At 37.6% G+C, this 16,849-nt stretch overlaps 1 long non-coding RNA gene across 1 annotated transcript in view; it reads right to left on the bottom strand.

The window, feature by feature from the left end:
• Positions 1-11,885: 11,885 nt before the first annotated feature.
• Positions 11,886-16,849, bottom strand: part of LOC308618270 — a 75,094-nt gene continuing 70,130 nt past the window's right edge. Inside the window, exon 2 of the long non-coding RNA XR_014015984.1 lies at positions 11,886-13,207. This is a non-coding gene — a long non-coding RNA (uncharacterized lncRNA). The remainder of the gene's footprint in view (positions 13,208-16,849) is intronic.

Genomic DNA, 16,849 nt, shown 5'->3' on the forward strand with positions numbered 1-16,849 from the left:
ATCAGTTTGTAATAAATATAATCATATACTAGATAAGTTATTTGTGAAGTAGCAGCTACTTAGCTGTATACAATATTATTTATGGGAGGTATTGTCAATTAAAAATCGAATAACCACCAATTACACTAGTGTGGATTTCAGTTTACAACAGAATACCAAATGATTCATTTCTACATTCCCTTTTCATTGAGTTCCATGGAGAACTGTTTACTTTTCAGTGATTAAAAAGAAATCTTCAGGGCTCCCCTGGTGGCGCAGTGGTTGAGAGTCCACCTGCCGATGCAGGGGACACGGGTTCGTGCCCCGGTCCGGGAAGATCCCACATGCCACGGAGCAGCTGGGCCCGTGAGCCATGGCCACTGAGCCTGCACGTCCAGAGCCTGTGCTCTGCAATGGGAGAGGCCACAACAGTGAGAGGCCCGCATACCACAAAAAAAAAAAGAAATCTTCAGCCTATACAATATTTTTCCATAAGGTTTAAAAAATTATGTTGCATAACTTACTCAGTGATCAGTTATACGGCTTTGTTAGATGGTAGGTGTTAGGGATACTTAGAGGCCCAAAATGCATTCCAGACCTTCAAGGACTTATCATCTAGCTGGGAAGTCAGGACTTATATGTAATACAATAATACAAAGATACAAAGTGGCCAAAGGAGTCTATTGGACATAGGTGTCCCAGTGGTTATAAGATTTCCCAAACCAAAAGGAGTCAATTCCATTCTAACTCTGACTCTATGAATATGGGGATGATGCTGATATACCCTGCTCTGATTTCAAATTCCCAAAATTTCCATTATCTGCAATAATACAAGACAGGTATGGGCAAAATCCTGGGAGAAAAGAGTTACTAAACATTAGTAACTTGAGTATCATAGATAACTATTTCCAAAAAATTATATATAAAGTACTTTAATGCTGATGGTCAAGAGGATGGACTCCTGTTTTCAAGGAATCACAGATGTCACAGATGGAGGGGACCTGGAGAGGGTCTATCCCAATGCCATCACATTGTACAAAAGATTTGAGGTCTAGAGAGGTGAAGAGATCTATCCATGGTCACACCTATTCACAAACAAGAAGAATCCAGGTTTGCACAGTGCTCTTCTGGAATTAAGTCCAGGCTCTTTCCTTCATACCATGCCGCTCAACCCTACGTGAAACAGGATATTGGGCAAAGTTAGATATTTAATGTAATATTGCTGATTGAAGTTATGGCTCATCAGTAAAAAGCAACTTCTCTCGTCCTTACAAATCCTCTGAAATTTGTGTTTCCTAAATAACATATGGTCCCTAAGTAGGAAGAAAATAGAATCACCAGTCTAGGTAACATTGATCTTAGCAACAGCAAAATAAAAAATATCAACAATATAATGCTTGCCTTTCAGAATCCTTGTAAGTGTACCATGCCAGAATAAGAGAATTTTTGAGCCAGATGAGGCTTTACAAATTTTTCCACAACTTCATGTGAAATACTAGATCTACACCAGCCAATTTAGAGAAAAATCATACCTCCTATAAGGTGTTTTGAACACCATCAGAGCCTGTGAAACAACATTTTGATTAGCAAAGTGAAAATGAATCACAATTATTGGCAAAGAGCTGTGCCACAGTTTTAGTCAAACCAAGAACAATTGGTTGAAAAGAGGTGAAATGTCAAGAAGAAAGATTCATTCTACACACTGCATTCTGATTAGGCTCCTGGATCCCTGCATTTAAGATCCTTACTTTCCCCAGGATTCATCATGGCCCAGTGATAATTACAAAGGTATGGTAATCGAGGGCCTTAAATCAAACATGCATAATAGATCTGCTGTCACTGCAAGAATCATTTCATTGCAAGCTGGCAGGGAAGGATGTGCTTGCCTTTCAACTGGCAGAGCAGGCCTCTTGGCTGGCACAGCAACTAGCTCTGCCTTAAATCTTCCTGAACTATGCCCTGTTAGAGTAATTTGGCTAATTGAAAATGTCTGTCTTTGGAGAAATTTTTCATAATATGAGTGTCATTTGCAGGTTGCTAAGGAAGATCTCTAGAGCTGCACTGCTGCCTTGCTGCCTACAAAGCCCCCAGTGATTAAGGTCCCATCCAAAGAGTCCACTTAGGCAAGAGACCATCCAATGACTCTCCAGTCATCCTCTCTTACCAAAAGGCAAAAGTGAGTAAAGTGTCTTGAGAGGACATGTAGCCTCCAAGTAAAGCAGACAATGTTGATGAGGGATTCCCAGGCCACTGTGGACAGTTCCAGTTATCTCAAGAAGTAGTATGGAATTGGAATATCCCCAAAGGAAAATTTTCCAACCATCTTTGATTTTAAAAATAAAGTTATGTTACAGCCACTTGAGAGGCATAAGCAAGAGGAGATAAAAATCAAAGCAGAGGGCTTCCCTGGTGGCGCAGTGGTTGAGAGTCCACCTGCCGATACAGGGGACACGGGTTCGTGCCCCGGTCCGGGAAGATCCCACATGCCGCAGAGCGGCTGGGCCCGTGAGCCATGGCCGCTGAGCCTGCGCGTCTGGAGCCTGTGCTCCGCAATGGGAGAGGCCACAACGGTGAGAGGCCTGCATACAGCAAAAAAAAAAAAAAAAAAAATCAAAGCAGAAATTCTTTCACAATTTAGGTAGAAACCACAGTTGAGACACCATGTGTATGGAAAATGATTTTTAATAAAATCACAATAAACATGGTATTGTTTTTCAATATTCTTATTTCCTCATCATTTCATCTCCTTTCAATCACAGAGCCAATTTTCCTTAACTTTTAAAGCATTAATCTGCTAATAGAAAATGTGCAAGTTTTCGATTCTTTCCCTGAAATGAGAGGTTAAATTTCACACTATGTCTACCCAAATAAATTATACCAAAATATATCAGTGGATTTGACAAAACAAGCTGAGAGCATTAGTGGGAAAAAGAAATCAGTCTGTGAGCAAATAATTTTTGTTTTCTTCTTCCTTTCCAGCTCAACTCAGCCTTAATTGGCCTCCAGTTCCCCCTTTTCCTGTGTCTCTGAGTCCCTTATCTAATCCTGGTCTCATTATGCTCTGTTGGTCTCACCAATCGTCCTGCATCCAATGACTCACTCTTGCTTCTCCTCTTTACTTCTTTCCTGAACACTATCTGGTTGATTTCAAGCCTTCCCTTCTTCTCCAAGTGGCTTATTGCTTCAAAATCTCCTCAACCATGAAAAACTAGCAGTTATAAACCCTTACAAATATTTCAGGCAGAACAGTCAATCTAGGAGCCCCCAAAACACAGACCTAATCTTTGGGATCTGATATCATGACAGATGTGCTTCTCCTCAAAGCTCATCTCTAAGGGCTCTAAAATATGCCTTGGTAAGTGCTCTCTATTATATGCCTGGGATGAGTTCATCTGTTTAAAGTATTCCCCAGCTGAGCAGAGCTATCTTCCAAAGTTTATTTGTAAATCAATCCTTTGGAATTCTAAATTTCTTTTCTAATGGAAACTATCTTACATGGATTGGTTTAAGTTCTAGATCAATTTCGAATATCTATTTAGCCCACAAAGTATATGAAGAATAATATTAAACTAGAGCCAGAAGGGAGCTCAGAGCTGGAAGGGAGCACAGAGATTATATAATCCAACTCTTTTGCTTTATGGATGAGAAAACTGAAGCTAACATTTCCATTCCCATGTAGCATGCAAGAGACAAGTGAAACTCTTTATTACTGTCTGGCTTTATCTCAATTAATCCACACACAATCTTAAAAGACTGGTATTATTATTCATGTAAGGAAAGTGAAGCTAAGAGAACCAAGTAATTTGGCCAAGACACATAGCTAGTACCAGTAAATTGGGTTTAATCTCAGTTTTCTCAGACTTTATGCGTGTTCCAGTCCACTGTCCCTCATAGATCCAACAGTCAAAAAGTTTTACTGAGAATCTGAGGCATCATTTATCTATCTAAGATCACATTTCTTTCCCATATCCCATGGGAGGAAGGTTACCCTTCTCATCTCCAATCCAAGCCACTAGTGATAGCCCTATGATCTAAGGTGGCAGACAAAAGAGAAATTTGTGAATAATGAATAACGAGGTTAAACTGAATCTTGGATGAAAGCAATTTTCTTGAGTCCACACTCTATTGCAGTTACTGGCCTGTATTATCTTTCTTTCCCTTCACAGCCCAGTTTCTTCAGAGATGTTTAAACTTGTTTTCTCTTTTCAATATCCCATTTATGGCACAACTTACTACAGTTAGGATTTTGCCCCACCACTGCACTGTAATTGCTCTAACAAAGATCAAAGTGTCTTGTAGATTATTCAGATCAGTAATTTTCAATCCATTTTCTGAACTCTGTAGGCAGCATTCAATAGCTTTGACTATTCTCTTCCTGAAACTCTTTGGATTTATGTAAGTCCTATCCATCTCTGAACCATTTCTTATCTGCCTCATTCATAAGTTCCTCAGCCACTTCTTGGTCTTGAATGCTTACGTTTTCTATAATCTTTCCCTTGATAATCTTTTCCCTAAAAACCAGTGTTTTCAACTTTCCTTGAACATTGGAAACTATCTATAAGGAGATTTAAAACTTCTAATAGAAAACACTTCTGAATGGCAGAGCACAGACCTATATAAATCCACTCCTCTATAAAAGCAAAGAGAATACTAGCAAAAATGGTCAAAATAAACTTTTTCAGAACTCTAGAAATTAATAAAAGGCTTTCAAAAACATGAGTTAAAAAAAAGAAACAGATGAACTTTGTGAAAAACACCAAGCTTTGTGGCATTTCAACTTGTTCTACTCCTACTACCCTTATCCACCAGTCTCTGTGGTAGCCTTCAAACCAAAAGCTACATTGTACAACTCAGGGGATACAGCCAATGTTTTATAATAACTATAAGTGGAATATAACTTTTAAAATTGTGAATCATTATATTGTACACCTGAAACTTATATAATATTGTACATCAATTATACCTCAACTTAAAGAAAACAAAAAACAGCTACATAACAATACTAATAGTGAAAACCAACAGCCAATGAGCCACTGGAAGGAACAGAATGAGTCTGGCATTCCCCCCAAATCCCATCCCTACAGAATTGTCACTGTTTACCTGTCTGGCACCTCCATTCTCGGACATATTTCAATTTGACCTGAGTGACAGCTGAATCAAACCTAACTCAGCTCACTTAGTGTGAACAGCAATGTCTCTAAGGCACTTGTGAAAACAATCAATGCCAGTGGTTCAATAGTGCAGTTGCCTGAGGTAGCAATACCAGTTGGGTTAAATAAGAGACATACCAAAAAATTTTAAAAGAAAAGCTGAAGAATGAGATTCTCACATGGGATGTTGAAAATATACAACATATTCCCGGAAATCTCAAAGGTCACATGCATGTGCACAGGTGTGTACAGGCTCAGGAAAGACCTGAGAAGACCCTAATCTCACACCTATGGATGACTTTGAGGCTCTGCATAAGCAGGAAATAAAGAATAAAGTAGAGTTTTAAACTGCTTACTGGAGTATTGAAATATTCATCCACACACATACAAAGCCTCTCAGTAAAGTCATGAACATTTGCTGGTTTAATGCATTCAAGGAAATATCTGTCCAAACATTAGCTGACCACTAAGCCAACTGAGAAGAGATGTTGAGTGGTATATACAACAAAGAATTAAGACAGTACAAAATTAGTCCAGGAAACTCAATAAATAAACACACATCCAAGGCAACAAAAAAACACTATCAACAAACACCTACAAAAAAAAAAAAAAAAAAGAGTGGAGAGAACTGATTTCCAGAATTGGAAACATCCTGTTTTTAAGAAAAAATAAACTATGAGACATGCAAACAAACAAGAGATTATGGCCCATACAAAGAAAAAATACCAGTCAATAGAAACTATCTCTGAGGAGTTCAAATATTAGACGTACTAGACAAAGATATTATATCAACAATTATAAACATGTTCAAAGAAGTAAATAAAAATATTTCCAAAGAATTAAAGGAGAATTTAAGAACCATGTCTCACTGAACAGAATATTAATACAGGGAAATTATTTTATTTCAAAGCCAAACAGAAATTCTGGAGTTGAAAAGTATAAAAAGTGAAATGAAAAGTTATTAGAAGGATTTAATAGCAGATTTGAAATGGCAGAATTTTTGTTTGTTTATTTTGTTTTGTTTTTAACATATTTATTGGAGTATAATTGCTTTACAATGGTGTGTTAGTTTCTGCTTTATAATAAAGTGAATCAGCTATACATATACATGTATCCCCATATCTCCTCCCTCCTGCATCTCCCTCCCACCCTCCTATCTCACCCCTTTAGGTGGTCACAAAGCACCGAGCTGATCACTCTGTGCTATGCGGCTGCTTCCCACTAGATATCTATTTTACATTTGGTAGTGTATATATGTCCATGCTACTCTCTCACTTTGTCCCAGCTTACCCTTCCCCATCCTCGTATCCTCAAGTCCATTCTCTACGTCTGCGTCTTTATTCCGGTCCTGCCCCTAGGTTCTTCAGGACTTTTTTTTTTTTTTTTTTTTTTTTTAGATTCCATATATATGTGTTAGCATACAGTATTTGTTTTTCTCTTTCTGACTTACTTCACTCTGTATGACAGACTCTAGGTCCATCCACCTCACTACAAATAACTCAGTTTCATTTCTTTTTATGTCTGAGTAATATTCCACTGATTACATGTGCCACATCTTTATCCATTCATCTCTTGATGGACAGTTAGGTTGCTTCCATGTCCCGGTTATTGTAAATAGAGCTGCAATGAACATTGTGGTACATGACCCTTTTTGAATTATGGTTTTCTCAGGGTATATGCCCAGTAGTGGGATTGCTGGGTTGTATGGTAATTCTCCTTTTAGTTTTCTGAGGAACCTCCATACTGTTCTCCAGAGTGACTGTATCAATTTACATTCTCACCAAAGATGCAAGAGGGTTCACTTTTCTCCACACCCTCTCCAGCATTTATTGTTTGTAGATTTTTTGACGATGGCCATTCTGACTGGTGTGAGGTGTTACTTCATTGTAGTTTTCATTTGCACTTTTCTAATGATTAGTGACGTTGAGCATTCTTTCCTATGCCTCTTGGCCAACTGTATGTCTTCTTTGGAGAAATGTCTATTTAGTTCTTCTGCCCATTTTTGGATTGGGTTGTTTGTTTTTTGGATATTGAGCTGCAAGAGCTGCTTGTAAATTTTGGAGATTAATCATTTTTCAGTTGCTTCATTTGCAAATATTTTCTCCCATTCTGAGGGTTGTTTTGTCCTCTTGTTTATGGTTTCCTTTGCTGTGCAAAAGTTTTTAAGTTTCGTTAGGTTCCATTGGTTTATTTTTGCTTTTATTTCCATTTCTCTAGGAGGTGCGTCAAAAGGGATCTTGTTGTGATTTATGTCATAGAGTGTTCTGCCTATGTTTTCCTCTAAGAGTTTTATAGTGTCTGGCCTTACATTTAGGTCTTTAATCCATTCTGAGTTTATTTTTGTGTGTGATGTTAGCGAGTGTTCTAATTTCATACTTTTACATGTAGCTGTCAAGTTTCCCCAGCACCACTTATTGAAGAGGCTGTTTTTTCTCCATTGATTACTGTAAATTTGTAGCTTTGTAGCTGTGTCTGAAGTCTGGGAGCCTGATTCCTCCAGCTCCATTTTTCTTTCTCAAGACTGCTTAGGCTATTCAGGGTCTTTTGTGTTTCCATACACATTGGGAAACTTTTTGTTCTAGTTCTGTGGAAAATGCCATTGGTAGTTTGATAGGGATTGCATTGAATCCATAGATTGTTTTGGGTACTATAGTCATTTTCACAGTGTTGATTCTTCCAATCCAAGAACATGGTATATCTCTCCACCTGTTTTTATCAACTCTATTTGCTTTCATCAGTGTCTTATAGTTTTCTGCATACAAGTCTTTTGTCTCCTTAGGTACGTTTATTCCTAGGTATTTTATTCTTTTTGTTGCAAGGTAAATGGGAGTGTTTCCTTAATTTCTCTTTCAGATTTTTCATCATTATTGTATAGGAATGCAAGAGATTTCTGTGCATTAATTTTGTATCCTGCTACTTTACTAAATTCATTGATTAGCTGTAGTAGTTTTCTGGTAGCATCTTCAGGATTATCTATGTATAGTGTCACGTCACCTGCAAACAGTGACAGCTTTACTTCTTTTCTGATATGGATTCCTTTCATTTATTTTTTCTTCTCTGATTGCTGTGGCTAAGATTTCCAAAGCCATGTTGAATAATAGTAGTGAAAGTGGGCAACCCTTGTCATGTTCCTGATCTTAGAGGAAATGGTTTCAGTTTTTCACCATTGAGAACAAGGTTGGCCGTGGGTTTGTCATATATGGCCTTTATTATGCTGAGGTAAGTTCCCTCTGTGCCTACTTTCTGGAGGGTTTTTATCATAAATGGGTGCTGAATTTTGTCAAAAGCTTTTTCTGCATCTATTGAGATGATCATATGGTTTTTATCCTTCAATTTTTTAATATGGTGTATCACATTGATTGATTTGCATATATTGAAGAATCTTTGCATTCCTGGGATAAACCTCACTTGATCATGGTGCATAATCATTTTAATGTGCTGTTGGATTCTGTTTGCTAGTATTTTGTTGAAGATTTTTGCATCTATGTTCATCAGTGATATTGGCCTGTAGTTTCCTTTCTTTGTGACATCTTTGTCTGGTTTTGGTATCAGGGTGATGGTGGCCTCGTAGAATGCGTTTGGAAGTGTTCCTCCCTCTGCTATATATTGGAAGAGTTTGAGAAGGAGAGGTGTTAGCTCATATCCAAATGTTTGATAGAATTCACCTGTGAAGCTATCTGGTCCTGGGCTTTTGTTTGTTGGAAGATTTTTTATCACAATTTCAATTTCCGTGCTTGTGATTGGTCTGTTTATATTTTCTATTTCTTCCTGGTTCAATCTCGGAAGGTTGTGCTTTTCTAAGAATTGTCCATTTCTTCCAGATGGTCCATTTTATTGGCATTTAGTTGCTTGTAGTAATCTCTCATGATCCTTTGTCTACCTGCAGTGTCTGTTGTAAGTTCTCCTTTTTCATTTGTAATTCTGTTGATTTGAGTCTTCTCCCTTTTTTTCTTGATGAGTCTAGCTAATGGTTTATCAATTGTTTTTATCTTCTAAAGAACCAGCTTTTAGTTTTATTGATCTTTGCTATCATCTCTTTCATTTATTTTTCATTTATTTCTGATCTGATATTTATGATTTCTTTCCTTCTCTTACCTTTGGGGTTTTTTTTTTTTGTTCTTTCTCTAATTGTTTTAGGTGTAAGGTTAGGTTGTTTATTTGAGATATTTCTTGTTTCTCGAGGTAGGATTGTATTGCTCTAAACTTCCCTCTTAGAACTGATTTTGCTGCATTCCATAGATTTGGGTCATCATGTTTTCATTGTCATTTGTTTCTAGGTATTTTTTTTTATTTACTATTTGATTTCTTTAGTGATCTCTTGGTTATTTAGTAGTGTATTGTTTAGCCTCATGTGTTTGTATTTTTTACAGATTTTTCCCTGTAATTGATATCTAGCCTCATAACATTGTGTTCAGAAAAGATACTTCATATGATTTCAATTTTCTTAAATTTACCAAGGCTTGATTTGTGATGCAAGACATGACCTATCCTGGAGAATGTTTAATGAGCACTTGAGAAGAAAGTGTATTCTGTTGCTTTTGGATGGATTGTCCTATAAATATCAATAAAGTCCATCTTGTTTAATGTAACATTTAAAGCTTGTGTTTCCTTATTTACTTTCATTTTGGATGATTTGTCCATCGGTAAAATTGGGGTGTTAAAGTCCCCTACTATGATTGTGTTACTTTCGATTCCTGCTTTTATGGCTGTTAACATTTGCCTTATTTATTGAGGTGCTCCTATGTTGGGTGCATAAATATTTACAATTGTTATATCTTCTTCTTCAACTGATCCTTTGATCATTGTGTAGTGTCCTTCTTTGTCTCTTGTAATAGTCTTTATTTTAAAGTCAATTTGTCTGATATGAGAATTGCTACTCCAGCTTTCTTCTGATTTCCATTTTCATGGAATATCTTTTTCCATCCCCTCACTTTCACTCTGTATGTGTCCCTAGGTCTGAAGTGGGCCTCTTGTAGACAGCATATATATGGGTCTTGTTTTTGAATCCATTCAGCTAGTCTATGTCTTTTGGTTGGAGCATTTAATGCATTTATAATTAAGGTAGTTATCGATATATATGTTCCTATTACCATTTTCTCAGTTGTTTTGGGTTTGTTATTGTAGGTCTTTTCCTTCTCTTGTGTTTCCTGCCTAGAGAAGTTCCTTATCATTTGTTGTAAAGCTGGTTTGGTGGTGCTGAATTCTCTTAGCTTTTGTTTGTCTGTAAAGTTTAATTTCTACATCAAATCTTAATGAGATCCCTGCTGGTAGAGTTATCTTGGTTGGAGGTTTTTCCCTTTCATCACTTTAAATATGTCCTGCCAATCCCTTCTGGCTTGCAGAGTTTCTGCTGAAAGACCAGCTGTTAACCTTATAGGGATTCCTTTGTATGTTATTTGTTGCTTTTCCCTTGCTGTTTTTAATATTTTTTTCTTTGTATTTAATTTTTGATTCTTTGATTAATATGTGTCTTGGTGTGTTTTCCCTTGGATTTAAACTGTATGGGACTCTGCACTTCCTGGACTTGATTGCCTATTTCCTTTCCCATATCTGTGAAGTTTTCAACTATAATCTCTTCAAATATTTTCTCAGTCCCTTTCTTTTTCTCTTCTTCTTCTGGGACCCCTATAGTTCAAATGTTGGTAAGTTTAATGTTGTCCCAGAGGTCTCTGAGACTGTCCTCAATTCTTTTCATTCTTTTTTCTTTATTCTGCTCTGCAGTAGTCATTTCCAGTATTTTATCTTCCAGGTCACTTATCCCTTCTTCTGCCTCAGTTTTTCTGCTATTGATTCCTTCTAGAGAATTTTTAATTTCATATATTGTGTTGTTCATCATTGTTTGTTTGGTCTTTAGATCTTCTAGGTCCTTGTTAAAAGTTTCTTGTATTTTCTCCATTCTATTTCCAAGATTTTGGATCATCTTTACTATCATTACTCTGAATACTTTTTCAGGTAGACTGCCTATTTGTTTTCATTTGTTTGGTGTGGTGGGTTTTTACCTTGCTCCTTCATCTTCTGTGTGTTTCTCTGTCTTCTCAATTTGTTTAACTTATTGTGTTTGGGGTCTCGTTTTCACAGGCTGCAGGTTCATAGTTCCCATTGTTTTTGGTGTCTGCCCCCAGTGGCTAAGGTTGGTTCAGTGGGTTGTGTAGGTTTCCTGGTGTAGGGGAATGGAACCTGTGTTCTGGTGGATGAGGCTGGATCTTGTCTTTCTGGTGGGCAGGACAACATCCGGTGGTGTGTTTTGGTGTGTCTGTGACCTTATTATGATTTTAGGCAGCCTCTCTTCTAATGGGTGGGGTTGTGTTCCTCTCTTGCTAGTTGTTTGGTTTAGAGTGTCCAGCACTGTAGCTTGCTGGTCGTTGAGTGGAGCTGGGTCTTAACACTGAGATGGATATCTCTGGGAGAGCTTTTGCCATTCAATATTACTTGCAGCCGGGAGGTCTCTGGTCCACCAATATCCTGAACTCGGCTCTCCCAGCTCAGAAACACAGGCCTGACAACTGGCTGGAGCACCAAGACCCTGTCAGTCACACGGCTCAGAAGAAAAGGGAGAAAGAAAGAAAAAGAAAGAAAGAAAGAAAGAAAGAAAGAAAGAAAGAAAGAAAGAAAAAGAAAGAAGGAAGGAAGGAGGGCAGGAAGGAAGGAAGGAAGGAAAGAAAAGAAAGTTATTAAAAAATAAAAAATAAAAAAATTATTTAAAATAAAAAAAAAGAAAGACAGCAACCAAATCAAAAAACAAGTTCACCAATGATAACAAGGGCTAAAAACTATACTTAAAAAAAATTGACAGGCAGAACTCTAGGACAAATGGTAAAAGCAAAGCTATACAGACAAAATCACACAAAGTCCACCGCCTCAATTTTGGAATGATACATTGTCTGTTCAGGTATTCCACAGGTGCAGTGTACATCAAGTTGATTGTGGAGATTTAATCCGCTGCTCCTGAGGCTGCTAGAAAAAATTTCCCTTTCTCTTCTTTTTTCACACAGCTCCTGAAGTTCAGCTTTGGATTTGGCCCTGCCTCTGTGTGTAGGTCACTTGAGGGTGTCTGTTCTTCGCTCAGACAGGACAGGGTTAAAGTAGCAGCTGATTAGGGGGCTCTGGCTCACTCAGGCCAGGGGGAGAATGAGGGGTACGGAATGCAGGGCGAGCCTGCAGTGGCAGAGGCCAGAGTGACGTTTCAACAGCCTCAGGTGCGCTGTGTGTTTTCCCGGGGAAGCTGTCCCTGGATCACGGGACCCTGGCAGTGGCGGGCTGCACAGGCTCCTGGGAGGGGAGGTTTGGATAGTGACCTGTGCTTTCACACAGCCTTCTTGGTGGCTGCAGCAGCAGCCTTAGCGCCTCATGCCCGTCTCTGGCGTCTGTGCTGATAGCCACAGCTCGCGCCCATCTCTGGAGCTCGTTTAGGTGATGCTGTGAATCCCCTCTCCTTGTGCATCCCGAATCAATGGTCTCTTGCCTCTTAGGCAGTTCCAGACTTTTTCCCGGACTGTCTCCCAGCTAGCTGTGGCACACTAGCCTCCCTCAGGCTGTGTTCACGCAGCCATCCCCAGTCCGCTCCCTGGGATCCAACCTCCGAAGCTGGAGACTCAGCTCCCAGCCCCCACCCGTCCTGGCAGGGGAGCAGGCAAGCCTCTCAGTCTGGTGAGTGCTGGTCGGCACAGATCCTCTGTGCAGGAATCTCTCCACTTTGCCCTCTGCACCCCTATTGCTGTGTTCTTCTCCATGGCTCCGAAGCTTCCCTCCTTCCCAACCCCCAAAGTGAAGGGGCTTCCTCTTGTGTGGAAATCTTTCCTCCTTCACAGCTCCCTCCCCGAGGTGCAGGTCCCGTCCCTATTCTTTTGTCTCTGTTTTCTCTTTTTTCTTTTGCCCTACCCAGGTACGTGGGGAGTTTCTTGCCTTTTGGGAAGTCTGAAGTCTTCTGCCTGCATTCAGTAGGTATCCTGTAGGAGTTGTTCCACATGTAGATGTATTTCTAATGTATTTGTTGAGAGGAAGGTGATCTCCATGTCTTAGACCTCAGCCATCTTGAAGGTCTCCTCAAAATGGCAGAATTTGAAGTTAGAATATCTAGGCTGAAGAACAGAAAGAAAACTAATGAAAAAAAAATGGACAGAATCTCAGAAACTTATGGGATACCATCAACTATACCAATATACAATTGGAGTTCCAGAAGAAGAGGAGAGAAAGAAAGGGCAGAAAGACTACTTTAAAAAGTAATGATTAGGGACTTCCCAGGTGGTCCAGCAGTTAAGACTCCACACTCCCAATACATGGGGTCCGGGTTCAATCCCTGGTCAGGGAAGTAGAACCCCCATGCCACAAGTAAGAATCTGCATGCTGCAACTCAAGATACCTCATGCTACAATGAAGATCCCACACACCGCAACAAAAGACCCAGCATGGCCAAATAAATAAATAAATATTTTTTAAAAAATAGAAATAAAAAATAATGACCAGAAACTTCCCAAAGCTGATGGAAAAAATTAAAATGCATACCCATGGCACTCAATCAACTCCAAGAAGGATAAACTCAGAGATCCCTACCTAGGAAACTTATTGTAAAACTGTCAAAAGCCAAGGACAAGGAGATCACCTTGAAAGGAGTAAAAGAAAATTATCTCATCATGTACAAAGGTTTCTCAAAGATTAACAGGTGATTTCTCATAAGAAATCATGGATTCCAGAAGGCAGCTGTATGACAAATTCAAAGTGTTCAAAGAAAAATACTATCAGCCAATACTGTTAAGAATTTTATATTCAGAAAAACTGTCCTGCAAAAATGAAGGGGAAATTAAGACATTCTCAGGAAACATAAACTAAAGAATATAACCCTACCATACCTTCTTTACATGAAATATTAACAGAAGTTTTTCAGGCTAAAATGAGAGACAGTAGACAGTAGCTCAAATGCACAAGAAGAAATAAAGAGCATTGGTAAAGATAACTGCAGAGGTGAATATAAAAAACAGTATAAATGTATTTTTGTTTGTAATTCCTTTTTTTCTACTATTTGATTAAAAAGAAAATTACATAAACAATAATTTTACAATACTGTGCATTGGCTTATAATATTTAAATATATAATTTGTATGCGATAATAACACAAAAGAAGGAGAAAAGAACAGAGCTATATCAGAATAAGTTTTGTATACTATTTAACATTAGGTTTCTTTTAATAAGAACTAGAGACTTCCCTGGTGGCACAGTGGTTAAGAATCCGTGTGCAAGTGCAGGGGACACAGGTTTGAGCCCTAGTCTGGGAAGATCCCACATACTGTGAAGCAACTAAGCTCGAGTGTCACAACTACAGAGCCTGTGCCCTAGAGCCCGTGAGCCACAACTACTGAAGCCCACATGCCTAGAGCCCATGCTGCACAACAAGAGAAGGCACTGCAATGAGAAGCCCATGCACCACAATTAAGAGTAACCCCTGCTCGCCACTACTAGAGAAAGCCCACACACAGCAATGAAGACCTGACATGGCCAAAAAGGAATAAATAAATAAATTTATTTAAAAAAATAAGAACTAGATTTTTTAAACTTCAGACATTAATTATAATCCTCAGAGCAATCGTGAAGAAAAATTTAAAAACAGTAAAAGAAATAAAGGAATTATAATGGTATAATTTCAAATATCTATATAATAAAAATAAGGAAGAAATGGAAAAGTAAAGGAACACAAAGACAATAACATATAGAAATCCTACCCTACAAGTAAGTAAATTAATGTAAGTCATTAAAATACTACAATTAAAAGATAGAATTTGACAGAATCAGTTGAAAAAATAAAAAACACGATTCAACAATATGCTGTCTCTGAGAGACACACTTCCAGTTCAAAAACACAAATAGGTTGAAAGTAAAAGGACAGGAAAAGATATCATGCAAATAGTTAACCAAAGAGAACTGGACTGACTTTCAAAATCTCAGACCAAATATGTTTTCATTCCACACACAACAGCAGAACACACATGCTTCTCAAGTGTAGATGGACCATTCTCCAGTATACAGTTAGGTGATAAAACAAATCTGATTAAATTTAAAATTTAAGGGAATACAAATTATGCTCTCTGACCATATGAAAAAATTCCTAGAAACAAACTATTAAAAATGACTTGAGAAGAAATAGAAAATCTGAATACACTTATAGGTTAACATATTGAATTAATATACAAAAATTTCCCACAAAGAAAAGCCTACAACAGGATAACTTCACCAGTGCATTTCATCAAACATTTAAAGAATAATTAACACAATATTTCCAAAATCTCCCCCAAAATAGAAGAATGGAATACTTCCCAACACATTCTATAAAGCCACTATTATTCTGACACCAAAAGCTGAAAAGGTATCACAAGGGAAGGAAGTCTACAGGGAAATATTTTTATGACTATAGAGACAATAATCCTAACCAAAATACTCAATAATCTCAAAAAACGCAGGAAAAGCATTTGAGAAAACCCAACACTCTTTCATGATTAAAAACACTCAATAAACTAGAAATAGAAGGGAACTTCTTCAATATGTAAAAGAGTATTTATAAAAATCCCACAGCTAACATTATACTTACTGGTAGAAGACTGAATGCTTCCCCACTAAGATCAGAAATAAGACAAGGATATTCACTCTTGCTATTTCTATTCAACACTGTACTAGAAGTTTGAACCAGAGTAATGGTAAGGAAAATGCGTTAAAGGCATCCAGATTGGAAAGGAAGAAGTAAAATTATATTTATTTGCATACGACCTGGTCTTGTATATAGAAAATCCTAAGAAATCTATCAAAAAAAATTGGAACGAATACATGAGTTCAGCAAGGTGGAAGGATACAAAATCAATATTAAAAAATCAGCCGTATTCCTATACACAAACAATAAACAATCCAAACTTGAAGTTAAGAAAACTACTACATTTGTAATACCATGAAGAATACTTAGGAATTAATTTTTTTAAGTGCAAGACAGGTACACTGAAAACCACAAAACATCATTGAAAGAAATTGAGACATAAATAAATGGAAAGATATGGACATTCATGGGTTTGAACACTTAACATGGCTAAGATGGCAATACCCCCCCCCCAAATGATCTATGCATCCAGTGCAATCCATATCAATATTCCTTCTACCATTTTTGGAGAAATTGACCCATTGATCCTAAAAGTCATACGAAAATGCGAGGCACACAGAATAGACAAAATAATCTTGAAAAAGAACAAATTTGGGCTACTCACACTTCCTGATTTCAAAATACTGGTATAAGATTATTCATAACATATCAGTGGACGAGAATAGAGAGTCCAAATATAACATTCATGGCCATTTGATTTTCAACAAGGGTGCTAAGACAATACACTAAGGAAGGAATACTACTTTCAACAAGTGGTGCTGTGACAACTATATATCCACATGTAAAGGATAAAATTGAACGTCTATCACACACAATGTAGAAAAATTAACTTAAAGTGAATGATACGCAAAAATGCAAGAGCTAAAACTATAACACTTTTAGAGGAAAACATAGGAATAAATCTTCCAAACCTTAGATTAGACAATGGTTTCTTTGATATGATATAAAAAGCACAAGTAACAAAAGAAAAACAGATAAATTGGATTTCATCAAAACCAAAAACTTTTGTGCTGCAAAGGATACCATCAAGAAAATGTACAGACAACTCGCAGATTAGAGGAAAATATTTATAAATCACATACCTGAT

Source organism: Mesoplodon bidens (genome assembly GCF_964165515.1).
Source record: "Mesoplodon bidens genome assembly, chromosome: 5".
Taxonomy (NCBI): domain Eukaryota; kingdom Metazoa; phylum Chordata; class Mammalia; order Artiodactyla; family Ziphiidae; genus Mesoplodon; species Mesoplodon bidens.